This window comes from Ovis aries, chromosome 15 (assembly GCF_016772045.2).
Source record: "Ovis aries strain OAR_USU_Benz2616 breed Rambouillet chromosome 15, ARS-UI_Ramb_v3.0, whole genome shotgun sequence".
Lineage (NCBI taxonomy): Eukaryota > Metazoa > Chordata > Mammalia > Artiodactyla > Bovidae > Ovis > Ovis aries.
In genome coordinates this window covers 38022314-38041717 of record NC_056068.1, presented here as the reverse complement: position 1 = coordinate 38041717, position 19404 = coordinate 38022314, and positions in this window count along the sequence as shown.

The window sequence follows — 19404 nt, the reverse complement described above, 5'->3', positions numbered from 1 at the left end:
TAATGATATTGATCATCTTTTTATGTGCTTATCAGCCATTTGTATATCTCTTTTGGAGCAATGCTGATTTAGATCTTTGTCCACTTTTAATTGGGTTGTCTTTTTATTGCTGAGTTGTAAGAGTTCTTTATATATTTTACTTCAGTTCAGTTCAGTTCAGTTCAGTCACTCAGTTATGTCTGACTCTTTGCAACCCCATGAATCCCAGCACGCCAGGCCTCCCTGTCCATCACCAACTCCCGGAGTTCACTCAGACACGTCCATCAAGTCAGTGATGCCATCCAGCCATCCCATCCTCTGTCATCCCCTTCTTCTCCTGCCCCCAATCCCTCCCAGCATCAGAGTCTTTTCCAATGAGTCAACTCTTCGCATGAGGTGGCCTAAATACTGGAGTTTCAGCTTTAGCATCATTCCTTCCAAAGAAATCACAGGACTGATCTCCTCTAGGATGGACTGGTTGGATCTCCTTGCAGTCCAAGGGACTCTCAAGAGTCTTCTCCAACACCACAGTTCAAAAGCATCAAGTTTTCGGCACTCAGCCTTCTTCACAGTCCAACTCTCACATCCATACATGACTACTGGAAAAACCATAGCCTTGACTAGACGGACCTTAGTCAGCAAAGTAATGCCTCTGCTTTTGAATACGCTATCTAGGTTGGTCATAACCTTTCCTCCAAGGAGTAAGCGTCTTTTAATTTCATGGCTGCAGTCACCATCTGCAGTGATTTTGGAGCCCAAAAAATAGTCTGACACTGTTTCCACTGTTTCCCCATCTATTTGCCATGAAGTGATGGGACCGGATGCCACGATCTTCGTTTTCTGAATGTTGAGCTTTAAGCCAATTTTTTCACTCTCCTCTTTCACTTTCATCAAGAGGCTTTTGAGTTCCTCTTCACTTTCTGCCATAAGGGTGGTGTCATCTGCATATCTGAGGTTATTGATATTTCTTACTTACAAGTCCCCTATCAGATAAATGATTTGCAAACATTTTCTCACATTCTGTGGTTTTTCTTTTCACTTTCTTCATGGTGACTATAGAAATCAAAAGTTTTAACATTTGAAAGAAGCCTAATTTATTGATTTTCTTGTCACTTGTGATCATTAACATTTTGACATTTCCAGATACGTTCCCATATTTTTCCCATAGAAAATACATATCTTCTATGTATTTGAATAAATATCAGATGATGTACACTTCATTGCTTTTATGTATTTAATAAAGTGTGAACAATTTCCATGACTGTATATCATTACTAACATCATAGTATACACTGCATGAATTTACCATAACCTGTTTACACATTTGCTTAGAGACAGACATTTAGGTCTTGTCCAATGTTTTGTCATTATAAGCAATCCTTGTACCGGCATCTTTGCATACATACTTAGGTTTTTTGACAGAAGAAACCAGGACTGAGACATAGGACAGATGCATGATGAAAGTCAAAGAGGAAGAGAGCTCATTAAGCTCTCATTGGATAAAGTATAAGTTATGCAAAGAAGACTTGAAGCTAAGGCTGGAAAGACAAGACTATGGCTAAATCACTGAGGGTCTCAACTGTCAGCTTAATAAACGTAGATTTGGAAAGCCATAGAAGGCTTTTAAGTGGGGTTTTGACTTGATAAGAGCCATTCTACTCCCTTTGATAATGTGAGAAAAAAGCTGACTTCTATAACGTATGTTCTAGAGAAACTGGAGGAAAACCAAGGGATGCTAGTACCATAGCCAGAAGAGTAGAAGCTTCAAGAAGGGTATAGCCAACTAGGTCATACGATACAGAGAAATCAAATTACACAGTTAAGCAATAAAAGAGTTGTGGTGGCATTCATCTGAGTAAAATATCAATGGACAGGAGGAGTCTGAGAGCTGAAAGTATATGTCACAAATAACATAATTTTAAAAAAACACATGAGGGAAATGAGGAGGTAGAGGCAGTAAATGTATTTGTCAGGCTAGGCTCTGCGGCAGCAAGAAACCACCCTCAAATTTCAGTGCCTTACATTGCTTCCTTCTTATGCTCCATGTCCTGGGTGGAATGCTCCACACAGTCACTTAGGAGCTCAGAGTGATGAAGGCTCCATCATCTTGAAGTTTTAACTTTTAGAAGACAGAACCCCCTCCACAATTGTCTCAGTCATTGAAGCGTCACTTGGAAGGTCACATGCCAGCTGCTCTCTGCTTTGGTCCAGAATGAGATACTAGTCCCAGTCAAAGGAGCTGGAATGTGGGGAGAGCACCGCTATCCCTGATACAGGCAGTGTGGACTATATAAAATTTGTTATAAAGGGAAGGAAGGAGATAAGGTACTAGCTTGGGTGGCAGGCAATGAGTGCATTTTGTTCTTCTGATTGCCAGAGAATTGAGTTTGTTTCAAGGACAGGTGTAGATAAGCAATCGAGCCTGTTATTGGTCCTAGAGAAGGTGGAAGAGGGAACGATCGGCTTCAGAAAGAACACGTGGCCCTCTTTCTTTGAGACTGGCAGGAAGGAAGAGAAGGAAGTGTAGATAGCTAATATGTGGGTGTACAGGCAGGAAACTGAGGAAGCTCACACCTGATACTTTGAGTTTCCTAACTGAGCAACTGAACTGAACTGAACTGAAGAAGTAGGAAGCAAGCCAACTGATAAAAGTGGTACTAGTGTTGGTGCTGGTGGGAGGAATCAAAGGCAGGTTGTGAGCACTTTGGAGTTTGGAGAAGGTTCTCAAATCTATCTCCAATAAGCCAGCAGCCCTCGCGTGGACACTATGATAGCTTCTTATCTGGTTTACTTACCTGCACTCAACCCTTTTAACATACTAGTAGTGGGTTGACCTTTTTTAATAGACAAGGGAAATCAGATAGTGCTGTCTTCTGCATAAGGCCCTGAAAACCCATAAAACCCCACTGTTTCAAAAATCCTTAAAATGGCCCAAAGATATGGCTCACCTTGACTTTTTCAACCTTGCCCTCAATTCCCTCCATATATCCTTACAAGGTCCCCTTTCATTCACTTCCTCTTTCTGTCTCAGGTCCTTCACAGATTCCCCTCCTTCTACCTGAAAGCCCTTCCATTCTGCTTCTGCTCCTTTCACTATGCTAATTTGAGCCCTTCCTTGAGGTCTGAAATTAAATGTTACTTTCTCAGGAAGGTCTTTCCTGACCCTTCAGACTAGGGTAGCTCTTCCTGTAGTACATGTTTGGAGTTGTTTGGAGTTTTTTCCTTTGCAGCACTCTTCGCAACCATAATTATATGTTTATATAGAGAGAACAAAGTGTCTCTCCTCTACTATAATTCTATGAAGGCAGACACTGCGTCTGTTGTATCTAGCTACTGTTATGTGTTTAACATGCAGCACATTGCCTGGTGCACAAGAGACAAAAACAACTGTGAAGAGATAACCAAGATTACAATACCTCTGAAAGCCCCATCAAGGGTGAAGAGCACAGAATTGTTTTAGAGCCTACCTGCCTGGTTGAACTTAGCAGCCCACATGTAGGGGTGGATGGTTGGACTGACACAAGTTTAGAGTTTTCAGAATCGGTGTGTTGACAGGAGGAAAATAAGGCTAGTTTTCATGCAGCATTATCAGATCTAGGCAGCATAGGGAAGAAAAGGAAATATTAAGGGGAGTGGTGGACTAGGGAGAAGATTGTGAGGACAAAGTGAAGTGAAATGAAGTCGCTCAGTCGTGTCCGACTCTTTGCGACCCGGTGGACTGTAGCCCACCAGGCTCCTCTGTCCATGGGATTCTCCAGGCAAGAATACTGGAGTGGGTTGCCACTTCCTTCTCCAGGGGATCTTCCCAACCAAGGGATCGAACCCAGGTCTCTTGCATTGCAGGCAGATGCTTTAATCTCTGAGCCACCAGGGACGCCTGGTGGTATTCTGGACATCAAGGGGGAGGTACGGTGGGAGTGAAAGTGAGAGAGCTGGGGAGCCAGGAGATGATAGTATACTAGACCTTAAGATAGCTAAAGTGGAGTGGCTCCAGGTCCAGAGAAGGCCCAAGATATAACTGTGGCTGTGAAGTGGTGGTTATTGTTGCCAATATTAAGAAAGAAAGAGGCTAGAGTGTTAAATATCTTCACATAGTGAAGTCATCTGGATGATGGCAGGACTTGAAGTAGAGAATTTAGGGACAGAAGTGGTCAAAAGATAACCACCGCAAAGATAGCATAAATGGCATGAGCCTCAAAGACAGGTCCTCCCCTCATTCCTTCCATTCTTGGATTATTCATTCAAGAGTTGAGGTCCCAGGACAGAGTGTCTGATGGACTGAACTGGATGGCAAAAGGAAATAAACTTTTGCATGCGACAGAAGCATGGTGGTAGGGTAGTGTCAATGGAGAATGGAGGCTCCAGTGGAATCTGAGAGAATAAGCAGTTTTTAATCAAGAGATTGGAAGAGGACATTGGGGAGGCATGGTCTTGAGAGCCAAGTAAACTGCCATGAACTTATAGTTTACAGGAGAGGTTGTCTGTTTTACAATGGATCAAGGGTTCTTCCAACAGTGAAAGTAAAAGTAGCAATGTGTAATAAAGAGAAGGCAAGCTCTGGATTAGAGATCAGAGTTCCATTTATGGCCCCACTGCTTGCTAGTTCTAGCTAGTTTTCTCACCTCTTGGAGCTCAGTTTTTCCACTAGTGAAATGATAATGTCATAACTGGCTTACTATGAGGATTGAATACATGATTGGATGCAAAGCTGCACTGTAACCTGTAAAGCGCTGTCCACTTACGAGCTATTATTATCATTATTGCCCAGTGAGTTAATGGTGGCATGTGGACAAAAGTTTGTAATTCTTAACTTTTAGAACATCATGGAAGGAAGGCAGGACAAAGGCTATCTCCATTTTACAGGTTCATTTATTCAAGAAACCTCACTGAGCACTAATCCTATGTCAGTTACTGAGCTAGAAAAGCAATAGTAAGATGAATCAGACACAATCCATACTGCTGGAGTTCACAGACTAATGGAGAAGACAGACACAGTAACATGTTAAGTTGTGCTACCTGGTATAATAGTGGAATAGAGAGTATTGTGTGAGCACAGAAAAAATAAAAAAGAACTAGGGAGAGCCTGAGAGAGTTTTATAGTAGAAGTGGCATGTGAGCTGGGTCTTGAAGATTAAGCTAGGGAAGAGGATATGCCATGCCCAGTAAGTTGGTGATGGAGACCCCACCAGAACCCAGGGCCACAGACAAGCAGTTATGTGCTACCTCCCAGGGAAAAAAGCCTCTTTGGTTTCATCCAGGAGCTTATTCTCTGTTTTGCCAAGGGCCTGGCTGCCATGGGAACAACACCGTCTTTGCTTAGTCCCTTTGCAATGTGCTGTTAGGGTACAAAGGTACAGCTCAGATCCTCCAGACATAAGGCATCCTGCTTGTTTCCACCTCCTAGCTTCTTCTCAATTGCCTGATGATGCCTGTTACTGGCTGATTGCCCTGCCCTGATGTGGGAACCAATGAGAGACCAGGAGGTCAAATCATGAGTAGTTTCCCCAGGAAACCAGCAGGGCATTAAAGGAATCATGACTTGTCAAGCACATCCCTTCTTCCTTCACTATTTCCTTCAATAACCTTGAGGAAAAACCAGATCTTGCCTGGTTCCCTTCCTCCTCAGTCCTTTAGTTCCCAAACTCTTCTGGTCCCCTTCTCACTTTTTCAAAGGGCACTGATGAGGACCAGCCTCATTCTTGGAAACGTGGGTCCTATTCCTATTTAATAGTCAACAGTATTAAGCCATGGTCTATTTTATAGAGACCATGGTCTCTATCTATTTTATAGAGAAGGTAAGAGCCTCAGAGCCTCAGAGAAGGTAAGAGATGAGGGCCTTAGGGTGGGGGAGCCCTCTTGGAGGGGCAGCAGAACATGGGACTGGACTCCATCATAAGGCATGGGAATAAGGACTGCCAAATTTTGGCTGTCCAGCATCCATCCTCCTAACAACATCTTGATTACGTGCAGTCTTGGTGGGAATGGGCATCCAGGTGCGTATCCCCCACTATGGTCGCTGAACGGTTACAGAGTTTTACTCTGTGAGGTTGAAGGAAAATAGCAGAAGCTGTCTCCCGCTGAGACTAGCACCACGCCTAGCCAGCAGTACCTGCTAGCAGATGTCACCTCTTCTTCAGCACTGCCACTTTTTATCTGTGCGGTGTGAGACAAGTCACTTCACATTCTTTAACTCAAAAATGATGTGTGTAAAATTTACCAGCATTCCTAATGTGTATTAACTACTATGATTGTCATAATTATAACTTAATTAGTTCTTAAAACAGTGAATGAGTTGAATCAATTGTGGTAGATCATCACAGTAGTGACTGAAATTAGTGTGATGCAGATACAGACATTGACTTGCTGATATAGAAATTTATATCATTCATATAAAAAGATCACATTATGACCATTTTTTGAATAAATATATAAAATAAATACATATCTGAAATGCTATGTCTCAAAGTGCTAACCAGTATTTATCTCTGGATGGTGAGATTGTGGACAATCAAAAAAAAATTTGCCTTTATTCAGTTTCTGTCTTCAGTGAGCAGACATTATTTAACAGTAATTAATTTGTAAGTTCAAAAAAGGCCATCACATAGTAGAGAATCAAGGACTCTGGATTGATTCAAGCCAGGGGCAAATTTAAGGGAGTCGGGCAAGGCAGCCAGAATCTATGCAATAGAGATGGACCCAGGTTGGCAGTCACAGCATACTCCCAGATAGCATACTTCTGGTTTAAAGGAAGATCTTGGGAGTGTCTAGATGCAGAATCCAACCCTCCAGGGGACTGGAGGCCAGAGCTTAAAAAATCATTTTTGTCTCTTCCCTGTCTATCTTTCCTACCGCATCTTCTACCATTTCATCCCTCTAATGCAAAAAAGCAAAAAAAAAAAAAGCAGCCATTTGGTTCCTCAAAATATGCCAAATTCATTTCCACCTCAGGGTCTTCTTACCTCCTTACTTCTCTGACAAACTTTCTAATTTATTCTCCATCTACCAGGCTCTATCAACCCCATTAGCCTATTTATTTCCTTGGTAACACTCATCCACTTTGAAAACATCTTATTTGATTTTTGGCACAAAAAAATGTAAACTCATCAATGCAAAGATTTTTCTGTCTTGTTCACCATATACAAGCTGTGACAAGAATAGTCTTGCATAAAGAAGAAGCTCAACTAAAAAAAACTCAATTAATGCAAAATCAAAACTCATCAGGGAACAAAAATATTAAGCAAGGAAACTGAGGCAGAAATCTAGTTGTGCTACTGGAACCCAGAAATATGGAGGGTCAGCAATTGTGAGTTTACCTTTTGGGGTTGGATTCAGAGTTAGGAATATAAGGAAATAAATACTACTTCCTTTGCAACAGCAGTTATCATATTAAAAGAAAAAAAAAAAAAGGTGACACTTCCGGGGGAATATGACACAGCCTGTATGTATGAGTTTATTGGAAGTGTGGGCTAAATGAGTAATTTCCTGAATGATGTGAAAAGTGATGAGGCTTGTGGCATTCCGGAAAAATTTGACACAAATTATGCACTAAAGTAATCCCATGGAATGATGTTTGATAGTTTAAATGGTCACTTCATTTAAAAGGTTTTGGCCTGACGTTATGACAACTGAAAAATTTTCACACACACCAAAATTCCTGGTAGACAGCTGTAACTCAGCTTTTCTGGGACACAAAGAAGCAGGTAACTAGAGTTCTATGCCACACTCTCTGCAAACAAGTAGAACCAATGAAGAGAGGGTATATATATAGAGGAAAGAGCTGAGACTTTTATTCAACACTTTTTACATGCCACATACTAACAAAGAATGAATATTCTCACTTAATAACCCTACAAGGCAGGCATTATTTATTTCCATTTCCAGAAGAAAAAAAAATAGGCTGAAGCAGACTGACTTGCCCAAGACCACAGTTAATAAATTACAGAGGAAAATCTGATTCCAGGTTTACTTGACTCCAAAGGCTGCACTCTTTCTACCACACTTGCCTCCCTAGCATTCCTGGAAATCCCCTTGATGAAATGTATTGCTCATCTTTTAAAAAAAAAAGAGAGAGACAGAGAGAGAAGGCAATAATATGGCCTAAAAGCAGGCAGGAAGTACCAGGAAAGACTAAAGTAATCCACAAACTATTAGGCTGAATCACATGACATCACTATTAGATTTTTTTAAAGCCCATAAAAGAGGCAATTTCACATCATTCAGCCCCATGGTATATGTGCTGTGGATGAAGATCACAATGAATATACTATTTAACAGGGACTCCCCTGGTGGCCTAGTGGTTAAGAATTTGACTTCCAATGCAGGTGACACAGGTTCAATCCCTGGTTGGGGAACTAAGATCCCAAATGCCGTGGGGTGACTAAGCCCATGCACTGCAACTACTGAGCCCGCATGCAACAGCTAAGACCCGATGCAGCCAAAAATAAATAAATCATTTTTTTTTAAGAGACAAAATACTACTGATAACCACTCCATCACTCATTTGTCCACACCTTTATATATTATATTTCATTGCAATTTCAGTAACCCTTTTGAATGGGAAGGGTAACGATAATCATTTTCATTTTATATATGAGGAAAAGCAGGTTTGGCAACCCAACTTGACTTACCAGAGCAGCATTTGCCCTTAGGCAAACTTGTAATTTTTTTTTTTTAAAGGCTTCTACCTGCCCCCACCACTATCCCACTCTCCACCTCTCATTCTGTCAAAATAATTTAATTTGACTCGTATGACAGGCTCCTAACTGGTCTCCCACACCCCTAACCTATTCTCCAAACAGTAGTCAGAGGTCTTCCTAAATGCAAATCTGATCATTTCAGTTGCTTTCTTAAAATTCTCAGTACTTCATTCCCTGCAAGATGAAATTCAAAGGCCTCAGCCTTCACAACTGGATCCTTGTCTACCATCTCCAGTCTCACCACCTGCCCCCAATACACTTTATGTTGAGTAGAAGTTGCCTTTCTGTGCTATGCATGTCTGTGACTTATCCAGTTGTTCTGTGGCTGGATGGTTTCCCCATACTTTCTTCCCATCCCTCACCTGACATTCAGCAGGCAAATTTATGCTTTTCAAGGCTTAGTTCAAATGTCATCTCTTTGTGAAAATTTTCTTGACTTTCCTCTGATAGTTTTCTGTGTTCTCATAGCTTATCACATCGTCCTTGATTGGGTATTCTTAAAATACTCACCAAATTGTATCTCATCTCAGTAACTTCAAGATAATGCACAGCACTTACAACAGGTATTACAGTCAGAACCCAAGGGTCTTGGTAAGGCCCTGCATTATGCCTTCAGTTCAGTTCAGTTCAGTCGCGTCCGACTCTTTGCGACCCCATGAATCGCAGCACACCAGGCTTCCCTGTCCATCACCATCTCCCGGAGTTCACTCAGACCCACGTCCATCGAGTCCGTGATGCCATCCAGCCAACTCATCCTTGGTCGTCCCCTTCTCCTCCTGCCCCCAATCCCTCCCAGCATCAAAGTCTTTTCCAATGAGTCAACTCTTCACATGAGATGGCCGAAGTACTGGAGCTTCAGCTTTAGCATCATTCCTTCCAAAGAAATCCCAGGGCTGATCTCCTTCAGAAGGGACTGGTTGGATCTCCTTGCAGTCCAAGGGACTCTCAAGAGTCTTCTCCAACATCACAGTTCAAAAGCATCAATTCTTCGGTACTCAGCCTTCTTCACAGTCCAGTTCTCACATCCATACATGGCCACAGGAAAAACCATAGCCTTGACTGGACGGACCTTAGTCGGCAAAGTAATGTCTCTGCTTTTGAATATACTATCTAGGTTGGTCATAACTTTTCTTCCAAAGAGTAAGTGTCTTTTAATTTCATGGCTGCAGTCACCATCTGCAGTGATTTTGGAGCCCCAAAAATAAAGTCTGACACTGTTTCCACTGTTTCCCCATCTATTTCCCATGAAGTGAAGGGACCGGATGCCATGATCTTCGTTTTCTGAATGTTGAGCTTTAAGCCAACTTTTTCGCTCTCCTCTTTCACTTTCATCAAGAGGCTCTTTAGCTCCTCTTCACTTTCTGCCATATGACTCTTTGCGACCCTGTGGACTGTAGCTTACCAGGCTTCTCCGTCCGTGGGATTCTCTAGGCAAGAATACTGGAGTGGGTTACCATTTCCTTCTCCAGGGGATCTTCCTGACCCAGGGATTGAACCTGGGTCTCCCGCATTGCAGGCAGACGCTTTAACCTCTGAGCCACCAGGGAAGCCTGCATTATGCCTTAGGCTGGGAAAATAAGAGGAAAATCTTACTTCAGGTTGGGTGCCCCAAACCAGGGCACATTCTTCCATGGCTTTTCCAAAGTTCTTTATGGTAAAGGCATAAGTCAGGGACTACCTGAGCTTAGGTTTATTCTTCCATTACTAAGACTTATTTTCATTAAATAGCGCCTATGAGTATACAATCTGCATGAGTTACCTAAGAATATCTCAAGTTTATAAGTTACATTTCACAAAGACACCTAGGCCAGTGTCTGGAGCAACTGGGAATCAAGTTGTCCTTTGTTGCCACCATGATGGTGACACATTTAATTCAATTTGACAAACAAGAAACAATTTACTAGCAGAAAACAAAAACCACCACGAGCGCAAATGGTCACAAAGACAAGTTATTAGATCAAGAACATTCAGCTAGCCAAACACTCCCCTGAAAGTGAAAAGTGAAAGCGAAAGTGACTCAGTTGTGTCAAACTCTTTGCAACCCCGTAGACTATACAGTCCATGGAATGCTCTAGGCCAGAACCCTGGAGTAGATAGCCTTTCCCTTCTCTAGGGGGTCTTCCCAACCCAGGGACCGAACCCAGGTCTCCCACGTTGCAGACAGATTCTTTACCATCTGAGCCACCAGGGAAGCTCAAACACTCTCCTAATGCTTCTTTATTACTTTTAAAATTTGGGAGCCAGTTTTAACATTTATGGAGAAGAAACATAAAGTTGACAAAATTCTATTAAATTTTCTTGGGCCGAGAAAAAAAAGACCACCATTATTTAATATTAGCTGTGGGAATACACTGGTCCAGCTTGTGAATTATAGTGTACTAGCAGATATGTTTGAAAATAAGCTCTTAACAGTCAAACCTTTACTCAAAGCATGAGTAATAATCATACTTTTACTCAAAGCATGGGGTAATTAGGGAAAAAAAAGTATGACCTTAAATAACTTCACAGAAAGAACATTTTGATTACAACTAATTAAATTCACTTTATGTTGTTGGGCTTTAAGAAACTATACGCATAGCTTAGCAGAGTTCAGAAAATTTCCTGGACAGACTTTTTGAGCCACATAGCATTTTCCCCACATTCTGGCTGGTGAAGCCCCATGTGGTAAGATTCAGTCCCCACTCTCTTTATAGGAGAATGCAGTGCTCACTTACAAGGAGATGCTAACTCTCCAGGTGGGTTTAAGACATCAAGATTACAGATGTAAAAGTCACAAGAGCTAGAATAGGGGACTCCAGCTAATGAAATACCTTAGGCACACCCAGTGATTTGAGGCAGTAAACAGCATTTATTTTCAAGAGGTACCAGTGATATGACTGATGTGATATTTTGACTTTTTATTCACCTTCAGAGAGAGACAGGCAGTATATCCATAACACGCCCTGATTCGTCTCAATATGGGTGACATTCTTACAGAGTGGGGTCTTTTTTCTCATCTAACATTCTTTTTTTTAACTGAAGCATAGTTGACTTACAATATTGTGTTAGTTTCAGGTGTATAACACAATGACTCAGTTATACATAAATATATGAATATGTAGGCTTCCCTGGTAGCTCAGATGGTAAAGCATCTGCCTACAATGTGGAAGACCTGGGTTTGATCCCTGGGTCAGAAAGATACGAATATATATTAAGGATTCTTTTTCAGAGTCTTTTCCCTTTCAAGTTATTACAAAATAATCAGTAGAATTCTCTGTGCTATACAGTAGGTACCTGTTGATTATCTATTTTATATATAATAGGGTGTATACGTTAATCCCAAACTCTTAATTTACCCCTTCCTACCCCACCTAACACTTCATATCCACAACCTGCTATCTCTTATGGCTACTGTTATCTCTATAGCTACAGGCTTCACTCATTTGGTTACTCAATAAATATCTACTGGGTACTCTGGTACACATCATATACTTAACACCATTTGCTTATCAATATTCATTTTAGGGTGTCTCAACATTTTAAATTTTCATTATTTATAATGTTTATTATAATGTCAAAGTTTTTGGACTTATTTTTTTCTTTTTTAAGTTATGTCTTCCAAAATGGTATTACCAGGGAAAAGTCTGACCAGGTCAAGGAGTCACATAGCTGCTGTTGCGTGTGGTCAGGACTGCAGTGTCGGCTTTAAGTTTAGAATCATTTGTGAAGTTTATAGATGGGCCACTGTAACAGAACACAATAAAGATGACGAAAGTCTAAACCAGAGCAATGGCAATAGGAGTGGGAAAAAGAGATGAGAAAAATACTGAGGAAGGGAGAACACTGGGCTTGGTGTCTGATGAGATACAGGGGTGACGACAGAGCTAACAGTGACTACTGGGTTTCTAGCATAACTAACCAGACAGAGACTCAGCAGAGGAACAAGTCTGAGCGGTAACATAAGTTTCACTTCATAATGTGCATTTTGAGGTGTCTCTGGATAATAGCCAGCAAGCGGTAGGTGCTGGAGTGGTGGCTGCGCGTCGCTGGAGTGACTGCGAGGAGATACGCCACGTATAAGGGCAAAGGAGAAGCCCCAAGATGGCAGCAGGGACGAATTCGCATTTAGAATCAAACCCCATTCCACCAGAGACGCTCAGAGGGCTCAAACAAACCTTGCGTGCTCCAGGACCCAGAGATCCTACAGAGACTGAGACAGAACTGTGTTTCAGTATCTCCTGAGGAGGTACGGTCAGCAGTGGACTACTGCAGGGGCAGGGGCTCTGGGGGCAGCAGACCTGGGTATGGCATAAGCCCTCTTGGAGGAGGTCACCATTAACCCCACCAAAGAGCTGCCAGAACGTACACAGGACTGGGAAATAGACTCTTGGAAGGCACAAACAGAACCTCGTGTGCACCAGGACCCAGGGGAAAGGAGCAGTGGCCCCACAAGAGACTGACCCAGACTTGCCCAGCAGTCTCCAGCAGAGGTGTGGGTCAGTGGTGGCCTGCTGCAGGGTTGGGGGCACTGAGTGTAGCAGTGCCTGTATGGGACCTTTTGAAGGAGGTCACCATTATCTTCATTACCTCCATCATAGTTTGGCCCCAGGTAAATAACAGGTAGGGAACACAGCTCCACCCATCAACAGAAAATTGGATTAAAAATTTACTGAGCATGCCCCCCCCCCCAATCAGAACAAGACCCAGTTTCCCCCTTAGTCAGTCTCTTCCATTAGGAAGCTTCCATAAGCCTCTTATCCTTCTCCATTATAGGGCTGCTGCTGCTGCTGCTAAGTCACTTCAGTCGTGTCTGACTCTGTGCGACCCCATAGATGGCAGCCCACCAGGCTCCCCCGTCCCTGGGATTCTCCAGGCAAGAACACTGGAGTGGGTTGCCATTTCCTTCTCCAATGCATGAAAGTAAAAAGTGAAAGTGAAGATGTTCAATCGTGTCTGACCCTCAGCGACCCCATGGACTGCAGCCTCCCAGGCTCCTCTGTCCATGGGATTCTCCAGGCAAGACTATTGGAGTGGGGCGCCATCGCCTTCTCCCTGAAGCATATGTAAAAGCAGATTAATATGACTGTTCCAGCCTTCAGTGACATTCAACTTTTCATTAAAAGTTCTCCTCTAAAATGCTGTTCTCTGCAGCAACCATCTAATCTTGATGGCCATACACACATGCATCTATATTACATCAGATTCCTGCCCCAGTGAGCAGGTGACCTCTTCAGGGTTCCATCTCTGTAATTGTCCCATGGTGCCTAAAAAGACCTTCAGCTTTATCTAGACTCAAAACCAAGCCTTTTGAATCCAAGTATGTTACCTTTACTAAACCATGATGCTTGTATATGTTTATTTTAAACTTGACTTTAAAAACACAGTAACTATAAAAGATGTTCAACTACCAGTAATGAAGGGAGGGTTATTTGCTTACTTCTAAATTTCTCTCTGGTGATCACAGAGAGGGAAGTACTCAATTATTTTCTTAAGAGCAAGATAAGTGGATAACATGCAGCAGAAGCAATTTATGTGGCAGAGCACAGAGAGCGTTCATAGATACAGGGCCATCTTTGAGTACCACATGAGAAAGCAAGCCAAAAGACTTGGTTTTGAATCTATGCCTCTCACTTTCCTGGGAAATGTGTTCTGACACCAATGCTCCAGATATTCTAGAAGAGAGCATTCTAGTGTGAGACAAGCAGAACGTGAAGTTTCTTCATGTGAAGCCCCACAACTCAGAAGAGCTCCCAGATTCAAGAGACCCCTGGGTCTCCTTGACATCCAAACTTCATGGCTGTCATCCCACTGGTTGTTTTTCTTCATCTTTCATCACCATGCAGACAGACTGAAAACCACAATCACAGGAAACTAATCAATCTGATCACATGGACCACACCCTTGTCTAACTCAATGAAACTATGAGACACGCCCTGAAGGGCCACCCAAGACAGACAGGTCATGGTGGAGAGTTCTGACAAAATGTGGTCCACTGGAGAAGGGAGTGGCAAACCACTTCAGTATTCTTGCCTTGAGAACCCCATGAACAGTAGGAAAAGGCAAAAAGATAGGACACTGAAAGATGAACTCCCCACGTTGGCAGGTGCCCAATATGCTACTGGAGATCAGTGGAGAAATAACTCCAGAAAGAATGAAGAGAAGAAGCCAAAGCAAAAACAAAACCCTGTTGTGGATGTGACTGGTGATAGAAGCAAAGTCTGATGCTGTTAAGAGCATAGGAACCTGGAATGTTAGGACCATGAATCAGAGCAAACTGGAAGTGGTCAAACAGGACATGGCAAGAGTGAACGTCGATATTTTAGGAATCAGCGAACTAAAATGGATTCACCCATTCACTTAAATGGGTGCATTTAACTCAGATGACCATTATATTTACTACTGTGGGCAAGAATCCCTTAGAAGAAATGGAGTAGTCATCATAGCTAACAAAAGAGTCTGAAATGCAGTACTTGGATGCAATATCAAAAATGACGGAATGATCTCTGTTCATTTCCAAGGCAAACAATTCACTGTCACAGTAATCCAAGTCTATAGCCCGACCAGTAATGGTGAAGAAGCTGAACGGTTCTATGAAGATCTACAAGACTTTCTAGAACTAACACCAAAAGAGATGTCTTTTTCATTATAGGGGACTGGAATGTAAAAGTAGGGAGTCAAGAAACACCTTGTGTAACAGGCAAATTTGGTCTTAGAGTACAAATAAAGCAGGGCAAAGGCTAATAGAGTTTTGCCAAGAGAATGCATTGGTCATAGCAAACACCCTCTTCCAACAACACAAGAGAAGACTTTACACATGGACATCACCAGATAGTCAACACTGAAATCAGATTGATTATATTCTTTGCAGCCAAAGATGGAGAAGCTCTACACTGTGGTTCAGATCATGAACTCCTTATTACCAAATTCAGACTTAAATTGAAGAAAGTAGGGAAAACCACCAGACCATTCAGGTATGACCTAAATCAAATCCCTTATAATTATACAGTGGAGGAGAGAAATGGATTCAAGGGATTAGATCTGATAGACACAGTGCCTGAAGAACTATGGACAGAGGTTCCTGACATTGTACAGGAGACAGGGATCAAGATCATCCCCAAGAAAAAGAAACGCAAAAAAAGCAAAATGGCTGTCTGAGGAGGCCTTACAAATGGCTGAGAAAAGAAGAGAAGCAAAAAGCAAAGGAGAAAAGAAAAGATATACCCATTTGAATGCAGAGCTCCAAAGGTAGCAAGGAGAGATAAGAAAGCCTTCCTCAGCGATCAGCGCAAAGCGAGAAGAAAACAATAGAATGGGAAAGACCAGAGATCTCTTCAAGAAAATTAGAGATACCAACGAAACATTTCATGCAAAGATGGGCACAGTAAAGGGCAGAAATTGTACGGACCTAACAGAAGCAGAAGATGTTAAGAAGAGGTGGCAAGAATATACAGAACTATATATACAAAAAAAGATCTTCATGACCCAGATAATCATGATGGTATGATCACTCACCTAGAGGCAGATATCCTGAAATGTGAAGTCAAATGGGCCTTAGGAAGCATCACTATGAACAAAGCTAGTGATGGAATTCCAGTCGAGCTATTTCAAATCCTAAAAGATGATGCTGTGAAAGTGCTGCATTCAATATGCCAGCAAATTTGGAAAACTTACCAGTGGCCACAGGACTGGAAGAGGTCAGTTTTCATTCCAATGCCAAAGAATGCTCAAACTACTGCACAACTACACTCATCTCACATGCTAGTAAAGTAATGCGCAAAATTCTCCAAGTCAGGTTTCAACAGTATGTGAACCGTGAACTTTCAGATGTTCAAGCTGGATTTAGAAAAGGCAGAGGAACTGGAGATCAAATTGCCAACATCCATTGGATCATTGAAAAAGCAAAAGAGTTCCAGAAAAACATCTATTTCTGCTTTATTGACTATGCCAAAGCCTTTGACTGTGTGGATCACAATAAACTGTGGATAATTCTTAAAGAGATGGGAATACAGGCCACCTGACCTGCCTCTTGAGAAATCTGTATGCAGGTCAGGAAGCAACAGTTATAACTGGACATGGAACAGACTGGTTCCAAATAGGAAAAGGAGTACATCAAGGCTGTATATTGTCACCCTGCTTATTTAACTTATATGCAGAGTACATCATGAGAAATGCTGGGCTGGATGAAGCACAAGCTGGAATCAAGATTGCCAGGAGAAATATCAATAACCTCAGATATGCAGATGACACCACCCTTATGGCAGAAAGCAAAGAACTAAAGAGCCTCTTGATAAAAGTGAAAGAGGAGAGTGAAAAAGTTGGTTTAAAACTCAGCATTCAGAAAACTAAGATCATGGCATTTGGTCCCATCACTTCATGGCAAATAGATGGGGAAACAGTGACAGACTTTATGCTTTTGGGCTCCAAAATCACTGCAGATGGTGACTGAAGACATGAAATTAAAAGACACTTACCCTTTGGAAGAAAATTTATGACCAACCTAGACAGCATATTAAACAGCAGAGACATTACTTTGCCAACACAGGTGCATCTAGTCAAGGCTATGGTTTTTCCAGTGGTCATGTATGGATGTAGAGTTGGACTATAAAGAAAGCTAAGCGCCGAGAAGAATTGATGTTTTTGAACTGTGGTGTTGGAGAAGACTCTTCAGAGTCCCTTGGACTGCAAGGAGATCCAACCAGTCCATTCTAAATGAGATCAGTCCTGGGTGTTCATTGGAAGGACTGATGTTGAAGCTGAAACTCCAACACTCTGGCCACCTCATGCGAAGAGTTGACTCACTGGAAAAGACCCTAATGCTGGGAAGGATTGGGGGTAAGAGGAGAATGGGACTCAACTTGGCATCGACTCGATGGACATGGGTTTGGGTAGACTCCAGGAGTTGGTGATGGACAGGGAGGCCTGCTGTGCTGCGATTCATGGGGCTGCAAAGAGTTAGAGAACTGAGATTCAATTTGGGAAGAATCTCATTTAGGGGTGTTTCAGCCCACCATGCTGCATTTCATTTGTGTATTTTGTTGGTTTTACAATTAATCAAAAATACACAGTTTTCTGAGAATCCCACAATTATATATAGAATCAGATAAAAGGCACAATCCCACTTGCTTTTGTCACCGCATAACTAACTTCTTAATCAAAGAGATTCTGCCTTGCTAGATAGAGAAAACAAGAGAAAGTGGTCAATTATCAGAAGTGACTTTTGATCCAAGTAAGCAATTCTAAATAATTGTTACTGTGATATGGATCCACGTATTTCTGTACTCAGTTGTTAAAGAATCAGGACCCTTGTTCTTCCTCTCGAGTGGAGACGGGTATGTCGGGGAACTTCTTGAGTTGCAGCAAGGGTGTGAAGGACCCTTTCGGAAGTTCAAGAGGGAAGGTGTGATTAGCCTCGAGACGCCTCAGTGGAAATGGTCCTCATCTCGCCTGGAGGGGAGAACCTCCTGGATTTCCTCGAGTTGCGGCAGGTGCCTCTCGAGTTACGACGGGGACCTCAGGGACCCGCTCTTGTGGCCTCAGGATTCTACTATCATCCTGAAAACAAATAAAACCAGTATGTTCATCAAAGATCATCTATCATCACATGAGGTGTATGGGTTGTGACAGTTTCATTTAACTGTGAAAACAAGAGTTTATACGCAAAAGTGCTAAAGCTAATTAAAAAACTGACATGATGAATACTACTATAAAGAATTCTTGAGAAATGAAGCTTCTTCTAAGTAAGTTTCTGGTGTTAAGAAAAAAAAGAAAAAAAGCATTCAAACAGAGCATAAAATTAGGATTTAAATTCTGAGGGAGGTATGAAGATAGTTTGAAGAATAGGTTTCTGTCTTTTCTGTAGTGTAAGGAAGGTGAATGGGGAAAGAAATGAGTGGATACTTATTAACATCTACTATGTGCCAATGTATAATACATTATATCATTTCATCCCTCACATCAATTCTATGAAATAGACATTATAGTGAAAGTTTGAAAGTTTTAGTCATTCAGTTGTATCCGAGTCTTTGTGAACTGCTAGGCTCCTCTTTGTAGCCTGCCAGGCTCCTGTCCATGAAATCCTCTAGGCAAGAATACTGGAGTGGGTAGCCATTCCCTTCCCTAGGCAATCTTCCAGATTCAGGAATCAAACCCAGGTCTCTTGCACTGCAGGCAGATTCTTTACCGTCTGAGCCACCAGGGAAGCCCCAGATAGTATAAGCATCTCACAGATGAGGACACTGAAGCACAAAGAGATGAGGCAGTAGTGTCAATGTATGACTAGTTGCAAGGTTCTTGTGTCAGATACAAAACCCAGGCTTCATCCCTGAGTTCGACTCTTGAAATTAAGCCTTAATTGATAGGAAGTAACACCCTCTCTTATGACTGTGATCATCATCTGTAAATGATGATTTTAATAATATGTGCCTGATAAGGGTCACTGAGGGGTTCTATATGCCACTGAAAAAGCACTCAGTGCTATGCCTGACACATGTAAGCACTCAATAAATCAGCTATTCACGATTGTCTAAGACCACAAAACAAGTACATTCAGACAGGATTCCACACTTCTTCTGATTCTAAACTGAACTTCTGCACTGTAGCTGGTTACCACTTCAGGTTCCTGAGATTCCTGAGGGTAGAGAGTGATGTTCAAGGATGGGAAAAGATAACACAGAGTCTGGAGAGGACTGTAAGGCAGGAAGATGATATGCCTGACCCTACTTTGAGGACAGTGTTCAGAACTATTAGGACA